Below are 23,466 nucleotides of genomic sequence, written 5' to 3' on the forward strand. Positions count from 1 at the left end.
CACCCTCAGGACATTGCAAAGTGCTTCACAGCCAATCAAGTACTTTTGAAGTGTAGTCACTTGTAATGTCGACAGCCAATTTGTGTACAGCAAGATCCCCCAAATGGCAACGAACTAAAATGACCAGATAATCTGTTTTAGGTGTTGGTTGAGGGATAAGTATTGGCCGGGACATGGGGAGAACTCCCCTGCCCTTCTTCAAAATAGTGCCATGGGGTCTTTTACATCGTTGAGGGGGCAGACGGGTCCTTGGTTTAACGTCTCATCTGAAAGACGGCACCTCCGACAATACAGCACTCCCTCAGTACTGCACTGGGAGTGTCAGCCTAGATTATGGGCTCAGGTCTCCAGAGTGGGGCTTGAACCCATGACCTGCTGACTCAGAGGAGAGAGTGCTACCCACTGAGCCAAGGCGAACACAATTATTACTGTTTTTTAAAAATTAAATATGGCCTTTTTATATAAAACTAGGTTTGCAGCTAGTTTGAAGTTGTGGGTCCTGCAGTGTTTACAGGGGACACAAGGATGCACTATTAACAACTATTTTATATCACTCCTGTACTAGTAAGAATAGTATCTACCCAATTATCACAAATAGTGCAATAACTCAGTTCAGTTTTGTACGAGTGCAACTTCAGCTTGGTTTAAAGTTTAGTTGATAGTTTGAGCTGTGTGAGGTCACAGTTCATACAGCAGTGTATCAGAGAGCAATCACACACCTCGTCTTTCAATTTTTACAGTTTGGATTAGGTCAACAAAACATGACTGCTTATTGCCCTAGTATTACCTCTGCTCGGAGGGCGATGGAACTGTTTAAACTGATGAATAAACAGTGATCATTATCTTGCCTGGTTCATCAACTTTGCTGCTTCCAACACCCGATCGCTTAATATGAATGTATCATGTTGCATTACATTACCTCCAAGCTTGTCTTACGGAGTTAACTCTTCTACATCACAGCTCTTTCAGATCAGCTCAGAAAAGGCAATTTCAAAATTTGCAGACGACACCAAATTTGGGGGAGGTGGTGTAGTTAAAGGAAGACTGCAAGAGGGCATTAATAAACTTGCAGAATAGGCATGTAATTGGCAAATAAATTTCAATATAGTTAAGTGAGGTGGTGCATTTTGGTAGGCAGGAGAGGCCACATGTTGCTTAGCTAAGAGTCTAAACAGGAGGGAGGAGGAAAGGGATCATGGGGTACAGATACACACATCTCAAAGTAGAGATGCAGTTTAATAAGGCCATAGAAAAGGCAAATCTAGCACTAGGGTTCATTTCTATAGGGATAGAATTGAAAAGCAGAGAAGTTATGTTAATCTTGTATAAAAATTGAAAAGACAAGTTGTGTGATTGCTCTCTGATACACTGCTATGAACTGTGACCTCACACAGCTCAAACTATTAACCTTGTGCACAGTTCTGGTCTCCATATTATAGACAGGATATAGAGGCATTGGAGAAGGTGCAAAATAGATTCACAAGGATGATACCAGAACTGAGCAGATATCCTTATCAGGAAAGGCTGAAAAGACTGGGGCTATTTTCTCTAGAAATGAGAAGGGTGATGTAGAGAAAATGTTTCCACTTGTGGGGGAGTCCCAAAACGAGAGGTCATAAATATAAGATTGTCACTAATAAATCCAATAGAGAATTCAGGAGAAACTTCTTTACCCAGAGAGTGGTTAGAATGTGGAACTCGCTACCACAAGAAGCAGTTAAGGCAAATAACAGATGCTTTAAGGGGAAGCTAGATAAGCACGAGGGAGAAAGGAATAGAAGGATATGCTGATAGGGTGAGATGAAGCTCATGTGGAGCATTAGGCTGGCATAGACTCAATGGCCTGTTTCAATGTAGATGAAACATACGTGGCTCAGTGAAACTTAATACAGCCACCAGATACAAGGATATTTATTGATCCTAAATAAACAGAGGATGTGGGTTTGAGAGAGAGATTTCCAACCCACCAGTATAGGGTTAGCTTCTTTTGCTGACAAGTTTTCAGAGGCTTCACTTCCTGTCCACAGTCAGACTTTCTGGAGAAACACAGCCTAGTCTACAACTGAGCTCAATTCTGCCCACTAATGGCCAGCAGGGACTGTAATTGGAAGACTGAACCCTGCCGGAGTTCTGTTCTTTTGCTTTGCGTAACTCCCTATCCAACAGTACTGTGGGAGTAGCTTCACCACACGGTGAAGATAAAGTGCTTTGGGATGTCCTGAAATGCGCTATTTCAATGCACGTCTTTCTTTCTTCCTTCTTATAATAAGTCAACAGTTACAACGGAATTGCCGTGTGCGGTTTCTCCCCTAGCCCTTGTACACCTTAGTCTCAAGTAGGTTTATTTAAAAAGAACCTTGAACCAAATTGCATACCGTATAGTAAATGCAAGGCACTAATCTAATTCCATTGTGAATGTGATGTGTGGTGCGTGTAAGTGATATCACAGAGCTCCGGGAGCGTTGTAGGGCTGGAGGAGATTCCAGAGATAGGGAGGGATTATGTTCTCTTTAGAGCAGAGAAGGTTAAAGGGAGCTTTAGAGGTGTTCCAAATCATGAGCGGTTTTGATTGAGTAAATAAGGAGAAACTGTTTCCAGTGGCAGGAGGGTCAGTAACCAGAGGACACAGATTTAAGATAATTGGCAAAAGAACCGGAGGGGAGATGAGGATTTTTTTTTTTAAATATAAACACAGTGATTTGTTATATTCTGGAACGCACGGTCTGAAAGGATGGTGGAAGTGAGATTCAAAGCAACTTTCAAAAAGGGAATTGGATAAATACTTGAAGGGGAAAAATTTGCAGGGCTATTAAGAAAGAACAGGGTGGGGGCGGGGAGTGGAACTAATTGGATAGCTCTTTCAAAGAGCCAGCACAAGCATGATGGGCTGAATGGCCTCCTTCTGTGCTACATCATTCTATGAACAGATTTAAACGTGAAGATGAGAATTTTAAATTGGAAGCATTGGGGGACAATGGCATTGAGCTAATCAGCAGCAGATGCTGACGTGTATTCTGTTGGTATTACACCGTTTTAAAGATACGGGTTATCGTAGGCCAGCTACCCAGAGGGTGAAGAGTTCAAACCTACCATGGCAAGGTGTGAAACGGAATTCAATAAATCTGGTTATTTGGCATCAGAAAAAGGAAGTGACTGAAGCTGCTGGCTTGTTACAGAAAAAATTCCAACTGGTTCACTGATGTCCTTCAGGGAAGGAACCCTGCCGTCCTTACCTGGTCCGGGCCTACAAGTGACTCCAGTCCCCCACACCAACGTGATTAACTCTTAATACTCTCAGGGCAACCAGCAATGGACAATAAATGCTGGTTTGACAGCATCGTCCACATCCCATGAACAAATATAAATATATATTTTAATTCCATTTTGTCAGCCAGATAGTGGGACGGCGAGAGAGTGATAAAATGATGAGTTGATGCAGTCGGTGGTGAATGCTGCACTGGAACATAAAGATAGTTAAAAAAAAAACTGCAAATGCGGGAAAGACTCAGCAGATTTGGCTGCATCAGGGAATGAGAAAAGACGGATTCTGATGTTTTAGGTCTGTAACCTTTCATCAGAATCGAGAGATGAGCAGGGCTTTTAATCAGGTGGGAGAAAATTGAGGTTATATAAAAATACTGAATCAAGAGATACACCAATTACAGTGACGGGGCAATGAATGAGTGAACTGCTGAGATATATACATAAAAAAAGATAAATCAGTGAGATCATGGAGAGACAGTAAAAGGGGAATGTGCAAATGGTGTAGGGTGAAAAGGCCCCCTAAATGACAAATGAGGAAAAAGATGAGGATGAGAAAGCAAGAGAAGAGAAAAGCTAGAATCAGAAAGAGAGACAAACAGAAAATGAGGAGAGAACAATATACAAGAGCTCTGGTCAGACCCCATCTGGAATATTGTGTTCAGTTCTGGGCGCCGCATCTCAGGAAGGATATATTGGCCTTGGAGGGGGTGCAGCGAAGATTCACCAGAATGATACCGGGGCTAAAAGGGTTAAATTATGACGACAGGTTGCACAGACTCGGCTCGTATTTCCCTTGGAGTATAAAATATTAAGGGGTGATCTAATTGAGGTGTTAATGATTAAAGGATTTGATAGGGTAGATAGAGAGAAACTATTTCCTCTGGTGGGAGGACTCCAGAATAAGGGGGCAGAACCTTAAAATTAGAGCCAGGCCGTTCAGGGATGATGTCAGGAAGCACTTCACAAAGGGTAGTGGAAATCTGGAACACTCTCCCCCAAAAAAGCAGTTGAGGCCGGGGGGGGCGGGGGGGGGAAGAGAAAGTCAATTGAAAATTTCAAAACTGAGATTTTTGTTAGGCAAGGGTATTAAGTGTTACAGAACCAAGGGGCTTAGATGGAGTTAAGTTACAGATCAGCCAAGTTCTAATTGAATGACAAAACACACTTGAGGGGCTGAATGGCCTCCTCCTGTTCCTATGTAAAAAGAGAAAGAGGGGGGGAAAAAAAAAAGGAAAGGGGAGGCAGACCATAAATGCAGAAGATCTGAAACAAATCAGATGATGTTAGTAAAGCTCTGCAGTTCTGCCAGAACCAAAGAGAAACAGAACTACATACCACCATGAACTGAGCCCCCAATGGACAAAAGGGTCTCCACCCCAAAATAACAACCCACCTCCTAATCGCCTGTACAGAGGCAGCCCCAGCCCACACCACAGGCACGCCCCACTGCAATGAAAGTGGAGTGTAGCCATTAAAGTCAATTTTCAGATCAGAAGGCTGCAATGATCAAACGGATTATCGATTTATGTTATGCAACCACCCTCAACCATGTAATCGATCAAAATAAAACTTAGATATCTCAGACAAAAAATATTTACTACAACAGTTCTATTTCCTGTCTGAAACCTGGAGGTGGAACCTCTGTCCCAAAATTAATAGAACAAGGCTTTGTTTTATTGTGCACTATATTTCCACAAATTTGTCCAATTCTCCTTTATTGGAAATGTTTGGTTTTTTTAAAAAAAAGCCATGTTATGTGGAAAAGATATTGGGGGTAAAATTAGTCTTTTGTGCAAACGTGAACCAGGCCATAGCGAATCGGCAGTTTATTTACACCGCACCCGATGATCTTCCCATTGAAGTCAGCGCTATTCACACCTTAGAAAGGATCTAGTGGCCTTGGAAGGAGTGCAGCGTAGATTCACCAGAATGTTACCAGGGCTCCAAGGGTTAGATTATGAGGAGAGGTTACATAAACTAGGCTTGTATTCCCAGGAATACAGAAGGTAAAGAGGTGATTTGATTGACGTTTATAGGATTTTGAAAGGGATTGATGGGGTAGAGAGAAACTTTTCCGCTGGTGAGGGAGTCTAGGACAAGGGGACATCACCTTAAAATCAGAGCCAGGCCATTCAGGAGAGAAGTTAGGAAACACTTCTTCACACAAAGGGTGGTAGAAGTGTGGAACTCTCTCCCACAAGAAGCAGAAGATGCTAGCTCAATTACTAATTTTAAATTTGAGATCGATAGATTTTTGCTAACCAAGGGATATGGAGCCAAGGTGGGTGGATGGAGTTAGGATACAGATCAGCCATGACCTAATGAAAGGCAGAACAGTCTAGAGGGGCTGAATGGCCTACTCCTGTTCCTATAGCCCGTTTTGAAGGCCAATTTGATCCCCCATTGGCTTATGTTGGGGTTGACCATTGGCTCATGGCCTTATTGAGATTGGCAGTCTAGGTGTTAAGGCTCTTTCATTAGTAGCACTCCCAGTTCACACATTGGCGGAGTGTTGCAGCAAACAAACATTGTCTAGGTTGGGGGTAGCAGGGGTTTTTTTTAAATAAAATAATCCAGCAGCTTTCATGATAGTTTTATTCCTGGTGCCAGCCCACAAAAATAACCACATTTATTGAATATAATTTTACAACTTGCCATGGTGGGATTTGAACACCTGACCTCCACGCTGCTTGTCCAGCACCATAATCACTAGGTCACTGTACATCATTATTGGGGATATTGGTGCTGGATTGAGTCACACTTCGTATATCCCACCAACATTAGTGACTCCAACATATTCCAAAACAATGTGCTAAACTTATGCCCCAAATCACCTCTGGAACAGATGTGTTAGAGAGAAGACTGGACATTTACACACACAGATGTGGCAATTACTGGTGGGAGGAGGAAGGAGAAAACAAGGAGTAAACACAAAATGGAGATGGCAAGAAGGATTTACTCTCGGGAGAGGCTCATTAGTGCAGTAATTTATATAAAAGGCTCAGATTTTGCAGGGAGGTAAAGACTGAAGGATATGCAGCACTGGGAACCAAGATAAAGGGAACATCAGTGACTGTAACCCCTCCACCTGGTGATGCTGGAAAGGACAGCAACCGTTAACATTCTGAATCTTCCCAAGGAGCCAGATGTGATGAGACATTGTCACCTTTCTTGTCTAATCTATTCAAGGGGTGTCTGATGCACATTTCCATAAAAGTACAGGAAGTGTCTGGAGGACGCAGTGGTTTTCTGCTATTGTGAGCCTCTCCACAGTGTTGGTGCTTGACTTTATATGGGTGGGTGTATGGGCATGGCACCCAATCCAAGGCCAGTCATTCCGACAACCTCATAGTAAGTGGAGAACAACCAGGGCCAAACATGACCCGGCCTCCCTTAGGCAGATACACATCTTGTTTAAAGATTAAAAATTACGTTTCTAAGCTAGATTTTAGAGGCTGTGCGCTCTGGATCACACGCCCTTTCCAGTGCATAAATGCCAGCAGCAAACAGGTACACAAACAAAAAGTTAAGATTTGCTTTTTCCAAATCATAAAGCTGATGAGAACCCATTTAAAATGAAAATGTACAACTGAGTGACTTACCAGGCCACTTCAGAGGGTATGGAGAGTCAATCACGGGGTCACATGTAGGCCAGATCGGGGCGGGGTGGCAGGTTTCCTTTTCTGAAGGACATCAGTCAACCAGTTGGGTTCTTACAACAATCTGGCAGCTTTCATGGGTCATTTTTCTGGTGCCAAGCCACAAGTTAGCAGATTTAATGAATTCAATTCCACAAATAGGCCATGGTGGGATTTGAACTCACGACCTTGGGCTTGCTAGTCCAGTACTATAACCGCCACACGACCGTACCCTGCATCAGCGAGAGTCGGCCTATGCTCCCCAATCTCAGCCAACCTGTGCACCTGACCAACAGCACTGAAGATTTTTTTGTTGCTCCAAAACCCTTCACCTTGAAGACTGAGCGGCTGCCTTCTATACCTCACCTGCTCACCCAGTTTTATAATGCCTCCAATTAGTGGCCTCAGATGCGGCCCTCAACTAGCGGAAGTGTTACATCCTAAATGAGAAAGAACAGAGGCATGTAACTCAAGTCAATAAGCTGATTGGGAAATAGCAAAGAAGCTGCAAGTCCAGATTTTTAGTATTGGGTCCATCTCTTAGTCCAAGAGGCTATGGCCGAGATCCTTTAATATTCAAAGCTGGCAGCATTAATCTGTAGCCCACACCCCAGTAAAAAAGGAGAGGGGGTGGGCGGGGAGAAGGTTAAACAGAATCTTCCTGAGCAAAGAAACTGAACAAGATGTTGAGGAAAAACTGCTGAGACAACACCCAGGGGAATAAGAGGGTGACTGAGCTTTTAAATATGAACAGCCCAAAAAAGTGGCTGCAGCTGATCTGGGACCTCTCCTGCATCCCACTGCTAACTCCAATGATGGTGAGCCAGTAGTAGATGTCTTGGTATGTTCCTGTTACAGGAGTGTTGGATGGGTTGAGCATTCTTGGACTCCAAAGAAAGACATACTTGCATTTATATAGCACCTTTCACGAACTCAGGACATCTTAAAGTGCTTTACAGCCAATTAAGTACTTTTTGAAGTGTAGTCACTGTTGTAATGTAGGAAATGCGGCAGCTGATTTGCACACAGCAAGATCCCACAAACAGCAATGAGATAAATGACCAGATAATCTGTTTTTTTTTTGAGTGATGTTGGTTGGGGGATAAATATTGGCCAGGATTCCTCTTCACTTCTTCCAATAGTGGCTGTGGGATCTTTCACATCCACCTGAGGGGGCAGACAGGGACTCAGTTTAACATCTCATCCAAAAGACAGCACTTCCAACATTGCAGCACTCCCTCAGTACTGGCACTGGAAATGTCAGCCTGGATGATGTGCTTAAATCTCTGGAGTGGGGCTGGAGCCCATAGTCTTCGAACACGAGAGGAGAGCGTACTGCCCACTGAGCCATGAAGTAGTCCATGTTTATTTTGGGGAAGAGAAGAATACGCATAGTATCTCACGCTGACCACTAGCACATCAGCAATGAGGTCTATTCGATTGAGCAGCGACTACAAGTGCATTGTACTATTCCATTACTCCATCTAAAATTTGCGAATATAGAACAAACGACACAAAATGAAAAACATAAAGTCGGTGAGATCCTCCTCACGGTCGGCAGTGGGAGGGAGAAGAGGTCCCACAGTTCCTGCGGTCATCTCAGCCAGTCCAGATTTAAAAAGCTGCGTCACCCTCTTGTTGCCCCAAGGTGCTAATCAGCAGCTTTTCCAGACATCTTGTTGCTGGGGGAGATCGTGCTCAACCTTCTCCCAGGCCCCCTTACTGGTGTGTGGGCTGGAGAGGGAACAATTCCAGTTCTAAATATTAAGAAGGATGCCCAGCCACAGACTCCTGCAGTCCATCTCATGCTCCAAGAGCCCAGATTTTCTGCTGATTTGCCATTTTATAATTAGCTTATTGACTCATAAGTGAAGTGCCTCATTTCTTTCTCGTTTTAGGTGCTGAACTGCAATCGCTGCACCAATGAGATGATGATCAGGTATATGACAACTAAATGTAAACAACAAGCAAAGACGCAGTGCACAATACAGAGTACAAGCATACACGGTGCTAACAGCTCGGTGTTAATATGGCCATCAACTGTATAAATTAGCAAAGTGTCTCACTGCCCAGTCTCAATACAGACAATGCATTTTTTAAAGCTTCAAAGCAATTTAAATACAGAATAGGATTAAGCACTCAGTAAAAGGGGTGCATAGAATTATATAGAAGCTACAACACAGAAACCAGCCATTCGGCCCATCTAGTCTAGACCAGTGTTTATGCTCCACATGAGCCTCCTCCCACTCTAATTACCTCTTCCTGCCCCCATATCACTCCATTCCCTGCTCCCTCACATTGTTAAATGCATCAGTTCTCGCTTCTTCAATCACTCCATGTGGCAGCGAGTTCCATATTCTCACCACTCTAGAAATTCCTCCTAAATTCTTTATTTGATCTATTAGGGGCTGACATAGACTTATGTCCCCTTGCTCTGGACTCACCTACAAGTGGAAAGAGTTTCTCCACATCCACCCTGTCAAACCAATCATAATTTTGAAGACCTCAATCAGGTCCCCTCTTTTCCAGAGAAAGGAGCTCCATCTTGCTCGATCTTTACTGACAGTTGCAGGGTTTAAGTACTTCAAATTGTAGTTCCTTCTTATTTAGGGGCTCTTAAATTAGCGATAATGTCACATATCCCACAGCTCTCAAAAAAGTAATGAATCTATGTTTGTACCATGAGATTGCATTAATCTGCTTCAAAGTGCATGTTAGAGTACATTTGTTAAAAAGGATCCCTTTTGAAACTAGTTTTTAAAATCAAACATGCAGATTATCCCAGATACATTTCATAGTTCTCTACAAAACTGAAGATACACAGGTCTTTTATGCAGATTTCCAGCATCTGTAGTTTTTTTTCTTCTTAACTCTACGCGTGTAACCTGTCCTAGCAAAAACAAGTATAACACTCATGCATATCCCTTCATGCAATCATTTTCAAGCTACACTTTGAATTCTACTCCTCTGCATTATGTTACAGCAGGTCAGTCATCGTGTAGTTTGCAACCGTACAATGAAAATAAATTTAAATTTGATTGCATCAGTATATAGATGTAGCTAAAGAAAAGTTGTATTGTAGAACTGGTTATGGACCCAAAGAATCACAAATATAGAAACTCGATGAATTGATGCAGCAAAGCACTTACACACAGTGAAACCCAACCAAAGTGATCCAAGATGACGACTCCCTGTGATATTGTTTAAAGAAAACTCAATTCAATTGGAAAACCCTCTTGTACAGTCTTTCATACCGAGTATCCCATCCTGGCTGATGGGGTAGAGACTCTAACTCTTGCCATTATGCCTGTTATAATCACAGCTTGTCGAGAAGGCTTGATGCAAATTAATTCATTTCCCTCTTTAAATATAAAGATTTAATGCAATCATTTGATTTGTCCTAACCAATACATTCCAGTATGTGTAAAAAAGGCACAAGCAATCCCATTATCAGTTGATGATATTGAGTTTTTAAAAATCAATATCCCTTTATTGGGAAAATAAAAACTCTTTTCTTTGACAAGTTTTTTTAAAGATGATTCTGGAATAGTATTGATTAAATGTGGAACAGGTTTTTTTTTTGCATGAAGCACAGAAATACACCTGACTTTCCAATAGATGCCCAGCCATGAAAATGCAACTGCAGTGACTCAGCTCCCAATCCTACATTCCAGCATCTTGCTGATACATGCCGAGGAAATACCTTGCAGATGTTCGGAACGAGAACTACGGTGCAGTTTTCACACACAATTGATTTTCCAAAGATAAAAAAAAATATCCCAGCAGATCCGATTTCTCTATTCCTTTTAACTGGGGAGAGCTATCGGATTAGTTAGAAACCCAACTGAAGGCAAATGCAGCATTCGTGCAATTACTCGGAATCGAGAAACAGAAAATAAACCTACCTTTAAGGGCTGTTTCAACCAACGTGCAGCGTTCCTTCCCCCAAGGTCACAAGCCCTTAACATTTTGTTAAATCACCGAGCTCTAAATCTCAGAAGCAGAAAACGCTAACGCAGCTCGATGCAGAAAGGGTGTCCAAGGTTCGCATTTGGGCCATTTCAGATGTCCGGCACAGTGTCCGGCACAGTGCACTGTTCACTAACCGAGCTTTCCTCTCTGAGATACTCAACTGTCCAGCAGCTCAGAGTCTGCAGCAGGGCACCAGGAGATTTGTCTTCACACACCAGTTCTCCCAAGGAAAGAATTAAAAGCTTCCACGTGACAGTCAGACCTGCAACTTTCAGTATACACACACACACACACACGTCAGCCTCACACTGTATTCTACCTTGTATTCTACCCGAATACTGCGGGCACATGGTCCAGAGTCGAAGCAGGACATTAGGAACAAACTACTCACGTCTGTAGACTCTACTGGGTCCAGCAAAAGCAATAATAAACAGCGAATCCCCTGACCCTTCCTGCCAAGGACATGCAAGATAATACACACACAAAAATGATAAAATGACCCAAATCCCCCCGCACCATTCCTGTGAAATATTACTGCTCATTTTGAGCAATAGGAACATTTGAAATTCTAAAGCAAAAAAAAGACATAATTCTCTGCAAGGACAAAGGATTGAAGGTCACTGAACTGTAGGATGCAGCAATCCGCAACAAAAGCCTCGCTCTGCATAACATAACACACCAAAGGCAACATGACAAGCACCTACCATTAAAGGCATCAAGATCCAGGCACAATTGCGTCGACTATTTTGATTGATCAGCTGCAGGCTGAGACTCGGAGCGCTCGAAATGTAAAAGCAAATGTCCAGCTCAGTCAGAAGGATGGAACACGAGAGACCCAGTCAAACTCGACAATCACATGACGATCAGTAAATGTGCAATTAAATCACTCCAGGAGCAGAGTGAAGAAAGGTTCTGGTGAAGACACCCGACAGACTGGTCCAGGGTCAGAATCCACCACAATTAATGGACTCTGCGGGCCGTGTTTATCGAGGCTGATTTCTGTACATTTTGCAAGAAGCTGCATGGGGAACATTAGTATTCCTGATCAGTAACTACAGTTAGCCAATTGCAACAGGACTAACCGTGTCAGCATGGACACCAACTAAAAGCAGCAACAACCTGGCAATGAACGAAAACCATCCTGATGGCAAACACAGTCAATAGTCGCTTAACCCGAAAAAACTACTTTTGTTTAGTAAATTATGTTCACAGAATGTTTCAGCAAAGGACCAACTAAAACATATCCGGCTGTGCTGACGGAACCTTTTATCGTAGTGTTGAATCAGAAGTATTACTGAAACCTGCAACTATTATACTTCGTTTATAGCCGTCAACAGCGCAAATGGTTTCCCCACATATTGTCTTAAGATCACTCAGTCATCACAAATATTTAAAAGGAATAGAATTACATAGAATTTTACAGCACACAAACAGGCCATTCGGCCCAACAGGTCCATGCTGTTTATGCTCCACACGAGCCTCCTCCCTCCTTACTTCATCTCACCCATCACCCTATCCTTCTATTCCTTTCTCCCTCATGTGTTTATCCAGCTTCCCTTTAAATGTATCTACACTACTCACCTCAACTATTCCATGTGCAGTGAGTTCCACATTCTCACCACTCTCTGGGCAAAGAAGTTTCTCCTGAATTCCCTATTGGATTTATTAGTGACTATTTTATATTTATGGCCTCTAGTTTTGGTCTTCCCCGAAAGTGGAAACATCTCTATGTTTACCCTACCAAACCCTTTCATAATTTTAAAGACTGCCATCAGGTCACCCCCTCAACCTCCTTCTCTAGAGAAGAGTCCCCGCCTGTTCAGTCTATCAATATAATTATAGTAGTTAGGAGTTAAATAAACTGGGAAAGGAAAGCTGCTGCTGTTAGAGATTCACCAGGGGGAGGAGAGAATCTTCACATTAATGGAACAAGGTAAGTAAACATCGTTTTAAGTCAGAACGGTTTTATTGACTTACAGAAACTTAACTCAAAAAAACGTAAAATGTGCAACGAATATCCGAGTTCATTACCCAGTTCTGTTGTGTGCAAGATAATTGGGTTGAGAATAAAATGTCAGCACACAAGGATCTGCCGTCACTGGGTAAAGGCATCGAACAGGCCAAAAAAATGGAGCTCTGTAAAGCATTGGTTGTTCTAGATAAGAGGCAATAGACCCGGTGTGAACAGCTACACATCAAACAGTACATAGGCTGTACTTCTCACATCAGTTTCTACCACACACAGTTAATTGGCGGCCGTGCCTTCAGCTGCCTAGGCCCTAAGCTCTGGAATTCCCTCCCTAAACCTCTCCGCCTTTTTAGGGCGCTCCTTAAAACCTACCTCTTTGACCAAGCTTTTGGTCACCTGTCCTAATATCTCCTTATGTGGCTCAGTGTCAAATTTTGTCTGATAAATCGCTCCTGTGAAGCGCCTTGGGACGTTTTACTACGTTAAAGGTGCTATATAAATGCAAGTCTTTCTTTCAGAGAAGTTTTAACACTGAACCAGTCTGTGTCAGTGTTTACCCTCCACTCCAGCAAATATTTCTAATCACATTTACCATCCCTGTTCCCACATCCCTTCATCTACCGAGCCAATATAAATCTTGAATGTTGACAGTTTCTGCCTCAACCACTAACCCAGGAAGTGAATCCCACAGCTTCACAACTCTTATAGTAACCATTTAATCCACAACTAAAATATATTTTATTGGAGCAGAGTAAAATCTGAAACTGTATTTGATGCATTTTCTGCAAAATTGGATATAGGTTTTAAGGCACGATTGGATCTCCCATGGCATTGCTCGCAACAAGGCTAAGATTACATAGTTGCAGAAGAGGTGGGAGGTGGGTTTAGGCTTGCAGTTGAGTTTGGGGATCCACCATCTTGCCCTCTACACTTGCTCCCTCCCTAAAAGCCCTTCATCTTCCTACCTCTCTCTCCACCTTCCTTAAAACCCACCCTTTGGCTATCACCCCTCACCCTCTTGTACTTAAGTCTGACATACCCAAACGTACCATACCATCTTCAGCTGCATCAATGACCTTCCCTCCATAAGGTCAGAAATGGGGATGTTCGCTGATGATTGCACAGTGTTCAGTTCCATTCGCAACCCCTCAGATAATGAAGCAGTCCGTGCCCGCATGCAGCAAGACCTGGACAACATCCAGGCTTGGGCTGATGTGTGGCGCGAATGTTACTTGCCACTTAAGTGCCAGGCAATGACCATCTCCAATGAGAGTGTCTAACCACCTCCCCTTGACATTCAATGGCATTCCCATCACCGAATCCCCTACCATCAACATCCTGGGGGGTCACCATTGACCAGAAACTTAACTGGACCAGCCATATAAATACTGTGGCTACAAGAGCAGGTCAGAGGCTGGGTATTCTGTGGCGAGTGACTCACCTCCTTACTCCCCAAAGCCTTTCCACCACCTAGGAGGCACAAGCCAGGAGTGTTATGGAATACTCTCCATTTGCCTGGATGAGTGCAGCTCCAACAACACTCAGGACAAAGCAGCCCGCTTGATTGGCACCCTATCCACCATCCTAAACATTCACTCCCTTCACCACCATCGCACAGTGGCTGCAGTGTGCACCATCCACAGGATGCACTGCAGCAACTCGCCAAGGCTTCTTCGACAGCACCTCCCAAACCCACGACCTCTACCACCTAGAAGGACAAGGGCAGCAGGCGCATGGGAACAACACCACCTGCACGTTCCCCTCCAAGTCACACACCATCCTGACTTGGAAATATATCGCCATTCCTTCATTGTCGCTGGGTCAAAATCCTGGAACTCCCTTCCTAACAGCAATGTGGGAGAACCTTCACCACACGGACTGCAGCGGTTCCAGAAGGCAGCTCACCACCACCTTCTGAAGCTCAATAAATGCTGGTCTCACCAGCAACGCCCACATCCCACGAACGAATAAAAAAAATGCACCTAGAGGGGTTTTGCAAGGTTAAAGATGTCACTTCAAGACTCGTTGAGGTAGTTGGCACAACAAGATGATTGGAATGAAACTCTAGGAAAGTAAGCAGTGAGGAAGACAGAGTCTGCAAACGGATATCGACAGATTAAGTGAGTGGGCAAGAAGGTGGCAGATGGAGTATAATGTGGGGAAATGTGAGGTTATTCACTTTGGTAGGAAAAATAGAAAAACAGAATATTTTTTTAAATGGTGAGAAACTATTAAATGTTGGAGTTCAGAGGGATTTGGGTGTCCTTGTACACGAAACAAAGTTAACATGCAGGTACAACAAGCAATTAGGAAGGCAACTGGTATGTTGGCCTTTATTGCAAGGGGGTTGGAGTACAAGAGTAAGGAAGTCTTAGTACAATTGTACAGGGCTTTGGTGAGACCTCACCTGGAGTACTGGGTACAGTTTTGGTCTCCTTATCTAAGGATGGATATACTTGCTTTAGAGGTGGTACAACAAAGGTTCACTAGATTGATTCCTGGGATGAGAGGGTTGTCCTATGAGGAGAGGTTGAGTAGAATGGGCCAATACTCTCTGGAGTTTGGAAGAATGAGAGGTGATCTCATTGAAACATAAGATTCTGACAGGATAGATGCTGAGAGGTTGTTTCCCCTGGCTGGAGAGTCTAGAACTCGGGGGCATAGTCTCAGGATAAGGGGGTCGGACATTTAAGACTGAGATGAGGAGGAATTTCTTCACTCAGAGGGTTATGAATCTTTGGAATTCTCTACCCCAGAGAGCTGTGGATGCTGAGTCATTGAGTACATTCAAGACTGAGATAGATAGATTTTTGGACTCTCGGAGAATCAAAGGATATAGGGATTGGGCGGGAAAGTGGAGTTGAGGTTGAAGATCAGCCATGATCTGATTGAATAGTGGAGCAGGCTCAAGGGGCCAAATGGCCTACTCCTGCTCCTATTTATGATGTTCTGTTGTATTTAATTTTAGATTCACATTCCATTGATCCCAAGTGAAATAACTTGAACCCTATTTCAGATTCTGATGCAGTGCTATGCAATTATCAGTCGGAAGTTGGGATGAGTTGGCATAAAGATGTGTGACTATTGGTCTGGAAGTCCCAGTCTGCAGCCATCAGGAGTTGCTGGTTGATTTGGGACATTATGAGCTTGCATGGAAGTCCCAGGGGCAGTGATGGCAGAAACTTGGGACAGTTGCAGAAGTAGGAAAAAGCAATCAGAGGTTGGCCAAGTGAAAAGCCAGTGGTTTGGCAACATCAGCAAAGTCGAGACCCCCCCAACCCCCATGTTGTAGAGAAATAGTTGGAGGAATTTTATAAGATTGTTTAGGTCGTACATTGTTATGATGTGATTTGCTGGAGGTGTTTTGAAACACCTTGGGTTATAAACACTATAGCTGGGATTTTAATCCCTCCCCCCAGCGAGAACGAGGGGGGTTAAAATTTGAAAATTCCATCGACGAGGCTCCTGCTACAGGCAGACTACCTACTTAACATTCAAAAAGTCACAGCCCGATGACCACAAGTTAAATTAGCTACTTTCACCTGTGTTAGTCATGCCTACCATCGCTCTCAAAGACTGAGATCTCAATTTTCTCCAATTAAAATTGCTCCACGAGCCTCCCGTTATATGCGAGGGGGGCATTTACACTACAGCTACTAGCACTTGGGTTCCAGCCAGGCCGAACCACAATGTCCTTGCTTGACCCCCGCCCTGTTGGACTGTTCTGCTCAGGAGAGTGCCCTGTACAGGCCTGGGTGCACACGCACACCACTCCCAAAAAAAGTTTAAAAATTTAAAATGTAGAGTGCACGGAAAGTCATTGCACTCTGAACATCTTACATCAACGTCAAGTAGTTTTTTTAAAAAAAAGTGCCCAGGAGATTCAACAGATCCACTGGGCTGTCTGTGAACCAGATTTGATGTTGCACTGGATTCACAATTGGTGTGGTGAAAAGCCAGATTGATGAAAGACTACTGCCTCCAGGAAGTCTCGATCCACTTTGCCCCAGAAGAGTCGGACTGGGTCCTAATGCTGGAAGGTTAGAGTCAGTGCTGAGCACCAATGCTAAACATGCAGTGGAGATTCATTCTCAATTGTCCTACACTTGAGAATCATCCCCATCATTTTTCTCTCCCATCCATCAAAGTCGTTTTGAAGTTAGGTTGCTTAAAATTGCAAAGAATATTTCAAGTACAGCCTTATCAAAGATTTATATGTAGTTAAATGAACCCAAATTCATCTTAGAATAAATGGCCCATATCATGCATCACCTTACTTGATTGCCCCCATTGATAGCAGCCTCACATTAACTGGGTAATTTTAGTGAATGATTAAGATCACATCCCAGATCTCTTCCCTTTCCTCCTTCTGCTACCAAATGCACTAGGCGACCCATCATTATTTACATTCAAATCCATTTGTTTTTATTCCTCAAGTAGCTCCTATAGTCATAAAGACAGAACTGGTTAATGTCACACACAGATAACTTTTCAGGAATGGGTTTTCTGTGCTGAATCATAGAATGATTCAGCACAGGAGGCAGCCATTCAGCCCATCGTACTGGCTCTTTGAAAGAGCTAGCCAACTAATCCAACTCCTTCTCTTACCCCATAGTCCAGCAAATTTTCCCCCTTCAAGTATTTATCTAATTCCTTTTTGAAAGTTACTATTTAATCTTCTTCCACCGCCCTTTCGGGCAACACATTCCAGATCACGTAAAAAAAAAGTTTCCTCATGTCGCCTCTGGCTCTTTTGCTGATCACCTTAAATCTGTGTCCTCTGGTTACTGACCCTCCTGTCAGTGGAAATAGTTTCTCCTTATTTATTCTATCAAAACCATTCATGATTTTGAACACCTCTATCAAATCTCCCCTTAACCTTCTCTGTTCTGAGGAGAACAATCCCAGCTTCTCCAGTCTCGCCACATAACTGAAGTCCCTCATCCCTGGTACAATTCTAGTAAATCTCTTCTGCACCCTCTCTTAGGCCTTGACATCCTTCCTAAAAAGTATGGTGCCCAGAATTGAACAATACCCCAACTAAGGCCTAACCAGTGTTTTATAAAGGTTTAGTATAACTTCCTTGCTTTTGTACTCTCTCTCAGTTTATAAAGCCCAGGATCCCAAATGCTTTTTTAAACAGCCTTCTCAACCTGTCCTGCCACCTTCAAAGATTTGCGCACATACACCCCCAGGTCTCTCGGTTCCTGCACCCCCTTTAAAATTATACCATTTAGTTTATATTGCCTCTCCTCATTCTTCCTTCCAAAATGTATCACTTCACACTTCTGTGTTAAATTTCATCTGCCTTGTGTCTGCCCATTTCACCCTGGAGTCTGTTACTATCCTCGCTGTTCGCTACATTTGACATTCGTGTGATCAGCAAATTTAAATTATGCCCTGCGTATTTAAAAAAAATCACACTCCACACTGGCAAAAACAAACAAACCAGTTCTACGCTGGAAGAAAACCATTATGGCACTAAACTAGTCAATGGACCACTCATCAACTTTCCAATTTATCATCTGCTTTCTAATCCAAAATCATGTTTGCAATCAGTTACCTTATTTCCCATTAGTGCCATGAATTCAGGTCAGCATGTGGTGTGGTACGATAGTGTAGTCGTTGTGTTCCTGGACTAGTAATCCAGAGAACGTGTGTTCTCATCCCACGATGGCAGTTTGAGAATTTGAATTCAGTACAAAACAAAGATGATCTGTAAAAGTGACCATAAAGCTATCAGATTGTCGTAAAAAAAAAAATCTAAATGGCGCACTAATGTTCTTCAGGAAAGGAGACCTGCCGTCCTTACCCGGTCTGAGCCTATGTGTAACTCCAGTCCCACACCAACATGGTTGACTCTGAAGTGACATAGAAAGCCCTTCAGTTATATCAACCTGAAATAAAAAAAGCTTGTTCAAGAAGGCAGCCCACCACCACTTTATGGGCAAATGCCAGCCTTGCCAGCGATGCCCACATCCCAAAAATACATTTTTTTAAAAAAAATTTCAAATCCAAATAAATTATATCCACTGGATAACTCAATAATTTAATAATCTCCTCAAAGCCGTTCAGCGATGCGCAAGTAATGGCCCCCGAATGGCTCAGTGAGATTATTATAGATTAAGAGGAGAATTTAACCCCCCCCCCTCAAAGCTGGCAGGAATGGTGCAGCCTGGGAGGGGGAAAAAAAGAGGTAAGATTTAAGATGGCAGTGAGGGGGTTCACGCCGTCTTCCTGACGATTTTCTGCCCCTTTCCATTTTGACTCGCCTGATTTCCAGCACTGGAGGGTCGCCCGCCCGCCTGCCCCAGAGGAATGGGGGTCCCAAGTTAAATGGTGCCCCGATGATGTAATTGGGACGCACGCCATTTTAACCACTGGCCTGACTAAAGCCAGCATGGTATTAATCCCACCTGTGAAAGCTGCCAGCAACATGAATCTTGGCCACAAGAGACCCAGGTAAGAATTTTAAAGTTTTCTCCCCCCGCCCCCCCCCCCAGGCCTTAAATAAGGTTGTGTGTGGACCAGACGGGAGCAGGAGTGCTTCTCTGGGTCTCCACAAGGATACCTTGAGCCTCCCCTGCTCCAGGCTCCCATCCCATTTCCAGATCATGGACATTCCGATCTTTCTCTCCCCTCCACCCCCCAGTTCCTTACTTATGCTGCCAGGGAACATTTCTATAACCCCCACATGAATTTTAACCTCTGCCCACCGGCAGTGACGTCATTCCCCCGAGTTTCGGTGGGGGTGGGGTGGGGGGGCAGTCAGTGTTGGGACCTGTAAATGAGGCCCGGGAAGTTAAAACTGCCTCAGCCTCCTGTTTATGGCCCGGTGGGGGGGGGGGGGGGTGTCAGATTGTTTGCCCATTGCCCCCCCACACACCAAGGTAAATTAGGGCTCAAGTACTTTAAATGTTGGGTTAACTAATCCCTGCCAAGGGGCACCTCAATTTGCCTCCCCACTCCTGCATTAAAAAGGAAGTTGGCCAGGGTTCCTGCTCCTGACCATCAACCAGTGACCCCTCCCTCCCGCTAGAACTGTACACGGGTGGGTGTCTAACTCAACAAGATATAGCTCAACGGCATTAACCAACTAGCATTTAGCACACCGAAACCTCTCAAGATGCTTCACACTCATGAATTATGTTCAAAGTACAAAAATGATAATGGGGAAAATAACAGGACATCAGGGCACCTCCCCGCTCTTCCTCAAATCTGCACAAAATCTTCCAACATCCACTTAAAAGAAAAGGGACATCGGATCATCAAAAAGGATAACACCTATGACCACACTGTACTCCACTGGAATGTCAACCTGTATTAGGAGCTCGAACCCCCTGGTTATGGTTTCCATTCCCTAGCCTTTTAACCCAGAGGCAAAATTGCTACCAACTGAGCCATGCTGGAACGGCCCATAACATTTATTATCAAGGCTCACAGATGATTGGCCCTTTGGGCAAGTAATTGAATGGATTCTTTGGTGGGGAGGAATGCAAGGTTTCCCCAGCGTGCAAATATCAGGAGCAGATACAACCCACTGTAGTTAAACAAGTCTATGCTGTTGAGATGCTTCACTGAAATCAGATCAAAAACTTCTGCTCACCTCATTTTTAACAAGTACTTTGGACAAAAAAAAATCCTAGCAGACACCTCTTCCCTTTGAAACACAAATTACAGATGTGTGTCTGAACCACCATTCATTTGTTTTTACACTTCTGGTTCCTGGTCACATTTTCTGATGGGCTCTTCTATTTTTGGATGTTGGCAATCTTACTGAAATATTAACGTAGTAGATTGTGCACATAAACCAGTAGTGATTTATACTCAGTTTCCTTGTCTCTCGGCCAATCATATTTTGCAACTGAATTCTACGTCATTCATTGCCTCACCATCGCCAACTTGCTAAAAACAAAATCACTGACCTTTAACCCACTGGAACGTCTACCCGGATAAATTTAACATTATATAGTCAGCTGGCAGTTCATACCCGATTCAGGGGGTCATGGGTTCAAATCTCACTTATGGACTACGGCACATAATCTAAGCTGACAATCCCAGTGCAGCACTGAGGGTGTCAGAGGTGCAGTCTTTCAGACGAGACATTAAACAGAGGCCCCGTCTACCCTCTCAGGTGAGCGTAAAAGATCCCAAGGCACTATTTCGAAGAAGAGCAGGGGAGTTCTCTCCTCTCCCCCCCTGGTGTTCTTGGCCAATATCTATCTCTCAACCAACATCATTAAAACATTATCTGGTCATTATCACATTGCTGATGGTGGGATCTTGCTGTGCAAAAAAAATTGGCTGCCGCGTTTCCTACATTACAACAGTGACTACACTTCAAAAGTACTTCATTGGCTGTAAAGCACTGGAGGTCATGAGGGGCTATAGAAAGGCAACTTTTCTCCCCCCTTATTTCTACTATGGACTGGAGCATGTAATCTAGACTACCAGTGTAGCTTGGCACTGAGGAGGGGGAGGGGGTGGGAAAAGGAGTTCGGCCCCATTTACTGCAGGGTCACTACAATGTCCAAGGAGCTGTCCTTCTGGATGACCTGAAGGGCTGTCTCTTCAGTGGTTGAGATGGACATTTAAAATCCAATGGCACAACTCAAAAAAATACGGAGTTTCCTGGTGTCCTTGGCCAACATTCCTCCCCCGGCCAATGCGAAAATAACAGGATTAGCTGCTCATTCACCATCCAATTACTGCTCGTGAACTCTGGAGTGAAAAGTGGCTGCCATATTTGCCTACAAAACAGGAATCGCTGTAAAATTAATTCATTAGATGGGAAGCACTTTGGCCATTGCAGAGAGAGGCGATCAAGCACAATTATAAATCCAAGTTCTTTCTTTCTCTCTATTCCAACAATAGTGTAACAAAATTAAGGGATATGGGCCAAAGGCAGGTATATGGAGTTCGATCACAGATCAGCCATGATCTTATCAAATGGCAGAGCAGGCACGAGGGGCTGAATGGCCTCCTCCTGTTCCTATAAGTCCTATAAGCAAATGGTGCAATCTCCAGAACACTGTAAAAGGTGGAATGATAGTGTTTTAATAATAAATCTGGTGATTCAGTCTAAGCAGCAAATCCAATGTGATATATTCACATGAGAAATTAAGGAATCAAATCAATGATGAAATAAGATTTCATTCTACTACATTATGGATAGTACTTTTAAAAAAAAAAGTACTGAGTTATCAAAACCCGTACAGAACACAGAACGAGGCTAATTGTGATGTGGGACACCGTACAGAAAACTCAATTAATGGTGCAGTATGATTTCATAATAACGCAGTAAAGAACCAATTCAAACCCCTGTTACATGAATAGGGAGATGATAGACAAAGCATGCAGATAAGGGGAAATAGACCCAGGCTGGAAGTACAAAACAGGCCAATCAGTAGCTGAAAAGACAAGTTAGCATTTCAGGTTCAAGATAAGCAAAGCCTTTTACAAAACTGAACAAACGGTGGGGGGGGGCAGGGGAAGAGAAGGCAACAGGTAAACAGGTAGATTCCTGTCTTGTGTCACAGGCACACAGTTAATGGGTTTAATGGGCAGCAAACAGGTGGATGATCAGAGCAAACACCAGCTAAATAAGGCAGTGAAAAGACATTAAAAAAAAGGAACAAAAGAACATTTAAGTTGAAGTTTTAATTTGCTGCAACATAAATTAAATAGAATGTACAGCACAGGAACAGGCCATTCGGCCCAACAGATCTAGGACGGTGTTTATGCTCCACACGAGCCTCCTCCCTCCCCTCTTCATCTCACTCCACGAGTTACAGAACTTAAAATGATCGGATGGCAGTAAACCGGTCTGAACCGTTAATGAGTAAACCTACAAAGAGCGGGAAGTGTTTAAAGAAGTATTTGCTACGTTAAAAAGGCAAAGGCTCCACTTGTGTAGTTAAGCAGCCATGGCCAACAAACGAGGTCAGATCTGTATCAAACTGAAAAAGACTAAACACAAATGCGAGGAAAAGCAGAAATCCGGGGGACTGGAAGAAAAACCAAAAAAGGAGAGAGAAAGTAATGAGGTGCAAAACGAGAACATGAAAAAAAAACTTGTAAAAAAAATGTTTTTATAAATATATTAAGAGTGAATGTGGACCCATTAAATACAGATGGAGGAGATACTGTAAATGGAGAAAAAGGAAATGCCAGACTTGTTAAATAAATACTTTGTATTCGTTGTCACAGCAGAGGAAGAGCACAAGATACAAGGTCACCGAAAATAAGTCAAGGGGAGGAATTTATTGGATGTTCTAAGTAAAAAAAATGGTAATGGATAAAATAATTGGACTTAAAAATAGACAAAATCTCCAGGACCTGATGGTTTAAAAGAAATGTGAGGAAATCGCAGATGCATGAGTCATAATTTTCAAAAGTTCTCTAGATTCAGAAATCATGCCTATGGATTGGAAAATTGCAAATCTCACTCCGTTATTTAATAAGGGAGGGAGATACCAGGGGGAATTCTAACCCCCAAGAACAGGTTAGTTGGGTGGGAAGTCCTGCCCCCACTTCGAGGCCCACAGTCGATCTCTCCCCACTCTGACTTGCAGCTCCTTTCCCTTCCGACAGGCTGCCAGCCAGTCAATCTGGTGCGTGGGA

The 23,466-nt window shown here is 43.4% G+C and overlaps 1 protein-coding gene across 3 annotated transcripts in view; it reads right to left on the bottom strand.

The window, feature by feature from the left end:
- The window catches only part of LOC137334503 (anoctamin-4-like), a 167,335-nt gene that overhangs the window by 125,192 nt on the left and 18,677 nt on the right, over positions 1-23,466 (bottom strand). Inside the window, exon 1 of one of the 3 annotated variants that reach the window (XM_067999217.1) lies at positions 10,808-10,996. The exons of the other annotated variants lie outside the window; for them this stretch is intronic. The gene's annotated coding sequence lies outside the window, so the exon portion shown is untranslated. Of the gene's footprint in view, positions 1-10,807; positions 10,997-23,466 lie in introns of those variants that run through there. 3 annotated transcript variants of the gene reach the window in all.

This window comes from Heptranchias perlo, chromosome 18, assembly GCF_035084215.1.
Source record: "Heptranchias perlo isolate sHepPer1 chromosome 18, sHepPer1.hap1, whole genome shotgun sequence".
Classification (NCBI taxonomy): Eukaryota; Metazoa; Chordata; class Chondrichthyes; order Hexanchiformes; family Hexanchidae; genus Heptranchias; species Heptranchias perlo.